The 10,213-nt window shown below is 40.3% G+C and overlaps 1 protein-coding gene across 1 annotated transcript in view; it reads right to left on the minus strand.

Annotated features, from left to right (window-relative positions):
* LOC126556596 (afadin) overlaps window positions 1–678 on the minus strand; it is a 172,462-nt gene extending 171,784 nt beyond the window's left edge. The window contains exon 1 of the mRNA XM_050211924.1: window positions 668–678. The gene's annotated coding sequence lies outside the window, so the exon portion shown is untranslated. The remainder of the gene's footprint in view (window positions 1–667) is intronic.
* Between the last annotated feature and the right edge of the window lie 9,535 nt (window positions 679–10,213).

A 10,213-nucleotide genomic window follows, 5' to 3' on the forward strand; every position in this document is an offset into this window, starting at 1 on the left:
CTCGTGGCCAAAGAAAAATATAAGCTCTCTGTGGCAGATGTTTTGAGTTGTTTGCAAGATGTGTTTGAATTGTGAATCGAATGGAACAAAGAACAAAAACAATGGTGAGCAATTCTCAGGATCGGCACAGTACACTAATTCATTAAAGTATATTTAGTAAACAAATTCGTGCTGATTGTTTCATTTATACTGAAAAATGTAACCGAATGCTGTGGGTTCTTTGAGAAAGAGTTTTGCCTTTTAAAGACCTTTTTTTCGTAACCGACTTTGAAATTAAAACAGAAATTGTAGCATTCGTCCATCCCCAGTTGAAGGGTACGCTCTTGCTACACGTTTGTAGATTCATATTTTTAAGGCGCTTACTTTCACGTTCCGAGAAGATTGTCTGTAGAGGTTCGTATTTTATGGAATATCTGATGGATTTTTCCACCATCTTGGCTTTTTATTTTCTTCCTTTTTCGAGAGACATTTCTTAGAAGCAAAGGCCGAAACATAAACTCTGGTCAGCATAAGTGTGATGTTTCAGTTGATGAAAGTGTATGAAAATGTTTTCATCATTTTTATTTGCATAGTGAACATCTTTTATTCATGAACTGTAAAATACTGAGAAGCGTTTACAGTTACAATTCAAAATTTCAGTCCACCGAAAACTTCGGTGCTTTTGCACCTTACTTTAACTATTGTGAGAAAACAAAAGACATGGTGATTTCATATTCTTTCAACATTTAAATTCATTTTCTACAACAATTCGACCAAAATTCGACAATTGGACGAAAAATACGTTTATGGAAAACGGCTCTTTAATCATCCAATTACTACTGTGCGGAGCATTAATCATAATCAAGGAATGATACATTTATTTGGAGTTTTTTTGCCAAAATGCATGTAATGTGTATGGCTAGAAATAATTCACACATAACACAAATTAATTTCTAAGTTCCTTTAAATTTGTCATCGTTTTTAAGATACGCCTGTTGTGTTGAAAAATTTAATCTTTTTTTTTTGGTTTTATGTTTTTGTTTCTGTATTTTTTAGCTTAACTTAATGTTATTACTTTTCAATAGCTTAACCGAGTATGCCCGGGATAAGGCAAAGAATAAGGAGGAAATGCCTTATCAAGATGATTATAAAATTTACTCAACACAAGCGGTATTGACAATACGGCACAGGACCGTAATAATCAATTATAAAAAAATAAATAAAATAAAACTTTTCAATAGCTGTTTACGAAACTTTTCAAATAACTTTTCAGAAGCAAAATATGATAAAGTATTGACGAAAAAACTTGTCAGTAGTTTTTCAATTTTTCTGTATTTGATTTGTGAGCATCATATGTACTGTTCAATTGATTGAGTTGAATTTAATTTAAAAATAAAAAAAATCTATTCTCGTTTTTGGATAATTTTCCAGAATTTGCAAAGCTTAATTACTCAAATTAGAAAAGCACCATGCGCCTCCATCATCCTCCACCATCCTGTAACGAATACGTCATCAATACAATCAGACGATTGAAATGTAAGTCAACTGGTAGCGATGGGCTTTAGGCCGAAGTGATAGAGAAGGGACCAAGGACGCTTTTTGTAATCATGCATCGGCTGAGTCCAAGAAAACTACCAGACCAGAGGAAAATGGGTGTCATTGATCAAGAGTTTCTTCAAAAGCTACCAAGCTAGATTAGTTGAAGGTATTTCGACCATCGATCAAATCTTTACTCTATGGTTTCTTTAGAAACACCGGGATCCACCAAATCCTCTCGATACAGTGTACGTAGAGACGAGCAATGAAACACAGCGGTATAGGAGTTCGCTTCTCATGATAAGATCGTAACTTCGAACAAAAATGCAAACAGAGAAAACTGCTGAATATTCTAAGATTTTTGTGATTCTCATTATAAAATGTTCACTGATAGGAACTAGTTCTGCTAAAAAATAATTCTATCCTTACGACTTAAACAAAATTCTGATATTGCCCTCATCCATATAAAAATTGCCCAAAAACATCATGCTTGACGGTTTCTTGGCTCGATCAATTCATAAAAATGTTTCTTGATCGATCAACTCACTCACTCACTCATGTTGGCCTATTCTTTTAAAGTGCACTTCGTCGTGACGTGGCCCGGTCAACAATAGATCTCCAGAAAGCGTGGTCCTTGGTTGCAGCTTCCCATCCGTGTAGGCACCCGATTTCCGAAAGGTCCAGCCAACCTGGAAGCTGGATCACCTGATCCAGCCAACGAACTCGCTGTGCTCCCTAACGCCTCGTGCTTAACTGGGGGTAGCTGACAAAAACCTTCTTGGCGGGGCATGAGTCCGGCATCCTCTTAACAAGTCCCACCCATCGTATCCTGGCGTTCTTTGCTACCGACAGGTTGTCCAGTTCTCCGTATAGCTCAGCAAGCTCCTGGTTCATCCTTCTTCTCCACACTCCATGCTCGAACACACCACCAAAGATAGTCCGGAGGATGCGACGCTCAAACATGCCAAGAGCGTTTTCATCCTCCGCTCGGATGGCCCAAGACTCGTGGCCATATAGGACCACCGAGCGAATCAGTGATATATCTCACATTTCGTGCGGTCTCGAAGTCTTGTGGAGATCAGCAAACGGTGAAGGGCGTAGTAGGCACGATTCCCCTGAACAAAGCGTCTCCGGATTTCGCTGCTGACATCGTTATCCGAATCCGATCGATCAACTAAAAAGATATCAATACGGCCCGGCAGTTCCACTTAAAAAAGAAAATAAATAATCAAAAATAAAAACAAACCCACCAGGTTGATAAGGCTATCAAAAATGAAAGTGACATGGCAGCCATCGTGACAAATAGTTGTACTATTTACGGAATTGTAGTTAATCAATCACTGTTTGAATAGATGTCAAAAATAAACTTGTCGAAAGTTAAATGCTTCTAGTGAGTAGTGAGTTTAAGTCCAAAAAAAATTAGTAGCACGTAAGTTTCGTTCATAAAAATGCAATGAATAGCATTAAAAGAAACTAAATCGTATCGAACTGGACCTCTTTAAATATTTCGATCGAATATCCTGCAAGCTGCTAATAAGGATCGTAACTTTTGTGACAAATATTTCAATTAATTACTTATTTCGACACTTCCTTAACCTCAACACCATGAGTTCCTAGGATAGTTAGAAAGTTTCTCAACATCACTGCTAAATGTTAGATAATGCTTCATAATTTGTTCGTCATTCTGGCTCAACATAAATGCATAATTAATCAGTAATAATCAGCATCCTTTCCTCGACAGCGGTAATATAATTTCCTATTAATTTCCACCTACTCTATCCATCTCATCAAACATTTGCTTCACACTTCACTCGAGCAAATAGACCATACCAGGCTATACGCGGTAGAATTTATCTATTCGGAAATGATCGGCCGATGCGGTAAGACCCCGTGCCGATTCACTCTCGAAACTTTCTTAGACCATTTCCGGAACGGGGTGGTTGGCTGAGCAACAATAATAGCATCAAGCACAGTGCGGGAAAGCATCACACGATGCTTATTAATAGCCAACCGTCCGTAGGGTAGATTAATCATGCCGACTAGACAACCATTGTACCGACGAAGCGCTACCCTAAAACGCTTAGCGAAACAGCAACAACAGCCACGCTCCGGTGAAGGTGAAGACGAACGAATGCCACCGTTAATTCTGCTATGAAACGGACCGTTTTTATCGCACCTCGGTGTCAGGCTATTCCTCCCACGGTATGCCATTAATGGCTCAAATTGTGGACAGTTTCATTTGTTCCACGTGCTGCACCTAAGTTGGATGTTCTTTGAGCTACGCCAGCAAGTACGTTCGCCGTCTGTTGCCGGTCCGCATCCGGTACGTGGAATGAGCTCTGCCTCTACAACAACTAAGAAACGGTACTCTCAGGAGTGTGTTATCCCTGCAAAGCACGATTTCCAAGAATGGCAGACATGCTAAATTTACATACCGACGCGAGCGCGGGCTACCGGCAGTGGTTTTGCTAGCAGTTTAGGACATTAAGGCACAAAACTCCTGATGGATATGTTCCGATGGGACGTTGAAGAGAGTACGTTGAGCTGGTGGCAGCAATCAGAGCAATTGTCAGATGACTGTTAATGATGATAAGAGTCACACCGTGTATCGTACCGAGCTTGTGAAACTTGTAACGATTGCTGGCATATGACACCAGGAAGCGAATTAGAGAGTGTTCATTTTTCTCGAACATGTTGTGAAAATGAACATTACTGTGGATCCTCCAGTTCGCTAAAGTTTTGTACGTTGAAGGGCATCGTGTTTTAGTTCGTACGTGTTTGGATTTTAACATAATTAATTGTAGGATCAAGTTCTGTTTCTCTGTATTGTTACGCTTTGCTTGTTCGAGAACAATTACATAAAGTTAAATTATCTTTAGTTGAATAGTGGATGCCGGAGCTATATTTTAATATTGATATACGTAAAAAATGTAGTGCAAACAACAAATGTAATCTCTGACATCAACTTGATATTATTTTAGAAAGACCTTATTTTTTTAATTTTTAATCCAATGAATCGGCCGGACGTATCGCTTTAGAAAGACTTTTATTTATCTCAAAAAGCAATTACACTGTGATTATATGAATCCTTAACTTCAACCGCCATCAAAGTAAAACAAAAAACTGCTTTTTACTGATGCTTCCAGCACTGTAAGTCTGGGTGGAGTATTGAGATAAAATCTGGCACAGAAATTTTCGACAAATTTCGGCCACCCAAAACTTTCATCAAAAGCTATTGGCCAACATTAAGATGCCTCGCGGATAGTTGCTACAGTGGAAAAATGTCTACCTTTGGTCCTTCTTTTCCTCTTCCAATGATTGGACGGGAGTTAAAATTTGTCTCGCATTTTCTACCTCTCCAGCTGCTAGTCTCTTGACTATAGGCGTGTTTAAGATTTTTGATGGCTGGAAAAATGGTAGAAGTATGTTACATGTTACATGAAGATTTACCTTTTAAAATAAATCACCAGAAGAAGTAGTAAGTACAACATTTAAATGAGTACCAATTTCGTCAGTGTCTTATGTGCTTGAAAATATTATTGATAACCTTACTTTCGTACAGCAATTTTGTAATGCAAAATAAGAATTAAAGGACAATTGAATACATTTTTACAAACATAATTTCATTCGAATTTACTTTATCCGCTTATTCAGCTATCTTAAGCCTGCTTAAAACTATATAATCATTGCTTATCTATAATACAGGGCCGGTCTGATGGTGTAAGCGATAGCGGCGCCGATCTTCACAGGGCAGATTCACCGGGTTTTCACTCCCATCCGAACCGTCCCTCTGTAGGGCGGACTGACTATCCATCTACGTGTTTTCAGCTAATCTAGTAAGCCATTCGTTGGCCGGCGTCTAAGGTCACGCCGGCCAACGACGTCGTTAAGCCAAGAAGAACATGAATACACTACTGTATTAAGATACAGTAGATCACGATTTACGTAAGTATAGTTAATCATGATCTTCGGGTAAGAAAATAAATAAATAATAAATAAATAAATAATTCGCGACACATCAACGTCTTTACAAGCCAAACAATGTTAGCTGATATTTATGTTAATTGAATCAAACAGAAATCGACAATCTTATCGAAAGAGCTGTTAGGTTCTTAGATGTTAATTCGTGTATCAATTGAGTCTATGTTTCTGAAATCAATATTCGAACATATCCTTTCCATAATAATTCCATAATAATATACATAATATTGGTAATCATGCTGGTAGCTATTACGAGATCGATATCAAAAATCATTTTCAAGGAATTCTAAAAACTTCGAATTAAGCCAGCAAAGTTAGTATTGGACAAGACCATCCGTGGGTTTATAGTCAAGAAGAAGAGGATGAGAATTTTGAATGTTTGAAATGTTTTTTAAACAACTACATTGTTATTGTAGTTATTTTGTTGTTTGTATGTTGTATTGTATATTGCAGGTACTTTGTTAAAAACCTGTGGCGTCTACGCAATGGCAACAACGTCAGATATCATCCTTGTAGAAATGATGGAAAACCAAGTTTAAATTTTCATTATAGATTATCCACAAGTAAGATTTTTTTATTCATGTACGGTTCATAACGGCCTGGAAGTAGAGGCGCGCTAGATGGTAAGCAAACTGAGCAGCTGCGAGGGGCTCCGAGCTTAACACGGCCCCTAGCTGAAGCGGTCCCGAGCTGCGGTAGGTGTAGTGGAAGATTTTACGGTGTGCGAAAAAGGCAGTCGCGGGGTTCGAATCTCATGTAGGGGGTTGTTGTCCCTCGTTGCAGGGTCCCGTCGTCCTCGTAACGGGGTCCCGTCTATTAACTATATTTGGGTTGTCGCCCCCTCCTCACCCTCACTGACATGCTAACACTAGCCGATAGCAACCAAAGAAACTGTAGCATATCTGCTAAACATCTCACTAGAGTATACATTATTTCGGATACAACAAGCCTTACGTAGCATTATACGGTGAGCAGAAATACACCAATTTAACAAATAACCTGCATTAGCCAAGAACGTAAGAAGTGTACATTCAGTTATTTTAACCACGCGCACGCCTTAACATGAACATTCAAACACTTACCAGCGCACCCGGCTAGCGAGCGACGCAATGCAATATGATATCAGTTCAAAACAACCAGCGAGTCTAGACAGTGGTCAGCAACACAAAACAACAAAACACAAACAAGTAACTTCATGCATAGCAAGCATATAGATCCAACGACAAATGATATCCGACACATTTCTTGCAAGTGCAGTGCAGTGCATTTTATGCTTACGTAAATATTTTTGTACTAAACGCAATAGCAAAAAGAACAACCACTAAGAAACAATCTTGGTTACAAAAACGAGCAAAAACTATTGTAAGAATTGGGTATAAATAAAGCGGTCTAGGAAGCCTTCGGCATACTCAGACAGGCAGATGGAAAGAGAAGGTGCAACAAGCTAAACCTAGCGTTCAATTCTTTCTAGAGGTTTGAGAGTCACCCTACCCAAGGTAAGGCCTCAAACCTCCATCATGCCTGTAAGGGATATTCCTTCTGAACATCCAAAGTCGCCTGGCCGAATTGCTCCGCCGATGAGCATCGAGAGTCCCCCTACCAAAGGTAAGGCCTCGATGTCTCCAACTTTCCTGTAAGGAAGATTCTCATCTAGAATCTTCAGACTGCCTGGACAGTTAGATAAAAGAAAGATATTGGTCTGCACAGTTAGCAATCACGTTGTTCTGTTCTCGTCGCGATTACAAGTCCGAGTTTCTTCTTCTCCACCACATGGCAACAGTGAATCTCTTCTTCCCACCACATGGCGACTGAGAATACAATTATTCTTCTTCCCACCACAAAACAGTACACCGCTCCCACCTCATCCCCTCCCCAGGTCATCACTTAACATTTCTAAGGTCCAACAAACATTTCGCGTAGGAGCTCAAAAAGGACTTGCTCAGCTACTTCCACTTTTCTTAGGGCCTCCGAGGGTTAAAATACGCCTCTGCCTGACCGTATGATTATAAACAAACCATACAATCATAGAACATATTACGAGAAAGGTTACGAAAAATAGATCACATATTACTAAAATATAAGGGTCGTCTGTATATAAGCGTAAGAAAGAATCACTAGAGATAACACTAAACAATTTAAACACTAAACCATTAAACATTGAGCAAGAACAAACGGCTGACAGCACCAGTGTCAGGGGCCATATTGCTCAAAACGCATAACAGAGTTTTAGAGGACTGTCAATGCCAACTGTGACGTTCATCTAATTACAACCTTCCAACACAGTCATGGATTTCTCGGGTGTACCTGCAATGCAGCCACAGCTGATAAGCTTATTTCTCCTAGTGTTAATGTATAGCGCCACATTTCAATGACGAAAGGATAAGCAACGGAGCAAAACAACAAAAAGCCGATACACAATTCCTACAAAAAAAAGGAGTGTTGGTACGGAAGCGCATTCGTTGGTAGAAGTAGCTCGTCACAATAACAAGGCGTGACATCAGCCCTCTGTTTGACAAACCTATAAACAGCGCACCTGGTACCACCACGACCTCGTAACGCAGGCTGGATGTAAAATATGGACTATCGCTACGTTCACCTACACATAATTCACATCACAAACTCGGCGCCAGCTTCCCACTGCCCTTGGCCAATAAGACACAAATGTTGGAGGGACGACCGCCTTGTTTGACGCCCTGCAGTTTGCACATCGAACTGGTTGGCTCATCAATTAACGGCAGCCTCGTATCGGACAAACCTTCACCTAACTTATCATGACCGTTGCCGGAGCCGACCTAACTAACGAGGGTAGTTTCCACGGAAAAAGGGAAAAATTAGCTACAGCCTAGGCCGCCAACACAGCGTCCTAACGATATGTGCCTCGAGGCGTCCAAATCGATTAGCGATACTTCGTGTGTCACAGTCACTTCATCGGTGCTTCAGTAGTCTGGTTGCGTTTGCGCTGGGTAGCGAGTGTTTTGGCAATGCGTTGCCCACTCGAGGGACATAATCTAATTGGAAACTCATTGAAAGAAATTGAGCATGATAATTAGCTAGGAAACCTGCTTGTTGGACAAACAGTTGGTAACACAATGTGACTGTACATAAATCTCCTAATTAAAAAGCAGATTGATTTTTACATCCATTAAATGGTTCGGAGGAGCAGGAAGAGTAAGCGTTCCAGCTAAACAAACTGGACATTCATTTAAAACACACTCACCATACAGAAAAAGATTATGCTTGCTACATTCATCAATCAACGCACAACAAGCGCTTCCCAACCAAGGCTGGCAATGGCAGAAAAGTTCGTGAAACTGCCCAAGACGTTGACACGACTCCAATTCGGTATCGTTTTGACACCTAGCCGTCCTTGGAAAATCAGGCTAATGATCTTATCATCTGAAGTAAAATCAGGATAATTAATTTCGTCCTTCCGTGAAAAGATATTTTATGGCCATGTCGTGGAAGTCATTGGGTTTGCTTTTTCTCTTCTTCGCTCGCTGTCCATTTACAGCTCACTTGATGTTGACTGATGAAGCGCAGGGCGACTCGAGAAAGAAATACTGAACAAAAGCTAAAGAAAGAGTGTATGTGTGTCGCTGCTAGATTCAAGACAGTTGACAACTAATCGAATCAAAACTGGAGACAAAAAATCACTTAACCCATTATGGGTTGCCCCGTATGGGAGACTTCAGCATCGCTAGTAAAAGGACAAAACAAATCTTCCTGCCTTGGTGGTGATCAACGGGTCGGCCTCTTTCTTTGACATCCTCCTTTTTGGGAAACCTTTTTCCTGCGAAAATAATTCCGTAACGGTTTTATGCTTCCAGTGACCCGACCCGTGTGTACATACGACATAGGGCCGTGTTAGGGTTTTATCGAATCTTACGCATTGGTCGTAGAAGAATGCGATAATATATTTGAAGCTCGTGTCCCTTTTTTCTATCGAATGCTCATCTCCGCTGTCTTTTCGCTTGCATTTTCGTTTCCTTGTAGAAACGATCTTGAACCCCTGAACTTCTTTTGCCTGCCAATAACTCAAGGGTGGTTGGTTCCGCAAAAAAAGGGACACACTGAACCGTAGCACAGTTTTAATTTGACTAACATTTTTTTAAAGGAACTACATTACTTGAAAAATCAAACAGTTTGTATGATATTTGCTACAGAAGCAGGAAAAACAGGGACAGACAAACAGTAAAAATATAATTACACTTTTATTTCATCGCTTCTTTGCATGCAAACTTTGTTGCACACTTCAAAGAAATTGATGGAGACGGCTGGTCTCCAGGACTAAGATTAAAATGCTAATTACGGCGATGCTACATAATTTCACATTCATCACACGTTAACGAACGCATCGGACGATCGTACACAAAATCTTGGGTATGAGTGAGCTTTAATTAAAACTAGACCTTGAGCGAACCATCGCTCTAACGCCAACACCATCACCGCACGGTTTGGTCTGGTCTGTTGGAGTCTTTCCAATGCGTCCGATGCCCATCCCATCGACTGCCGGTAATCCGGTATTTTCTGCGCCATACGGTGGTCGGCGGGACTGCTGAATCCACTGGTCGCCGGTGCGACTTAATTTCCTGTCAAAAGTCAGTAAAATAATTAACATCGGCAAGATATACGAGGCAAGATCCCGATGGTGCCAAAGCGAATGGAGGCTTACAGCAAAACAGGGCAAAGCATGTGCTGATACTTCAGCAACAATAAG

The sequence above is a fragment of the Anopheles maculipalpis genome, chromosome 2RL, assembly GCF_943734695.1.
Source record: "Anopheles maculipalpis chromosome 2RL, idAnoMacuDA_375_x, whole genome shotgun sequence".
NCBI lineage: Eukaryota > Metazoa > Arthropoda > Insecta > Diptera > Culicidae > Anopheles > Anopheles maculipalpis.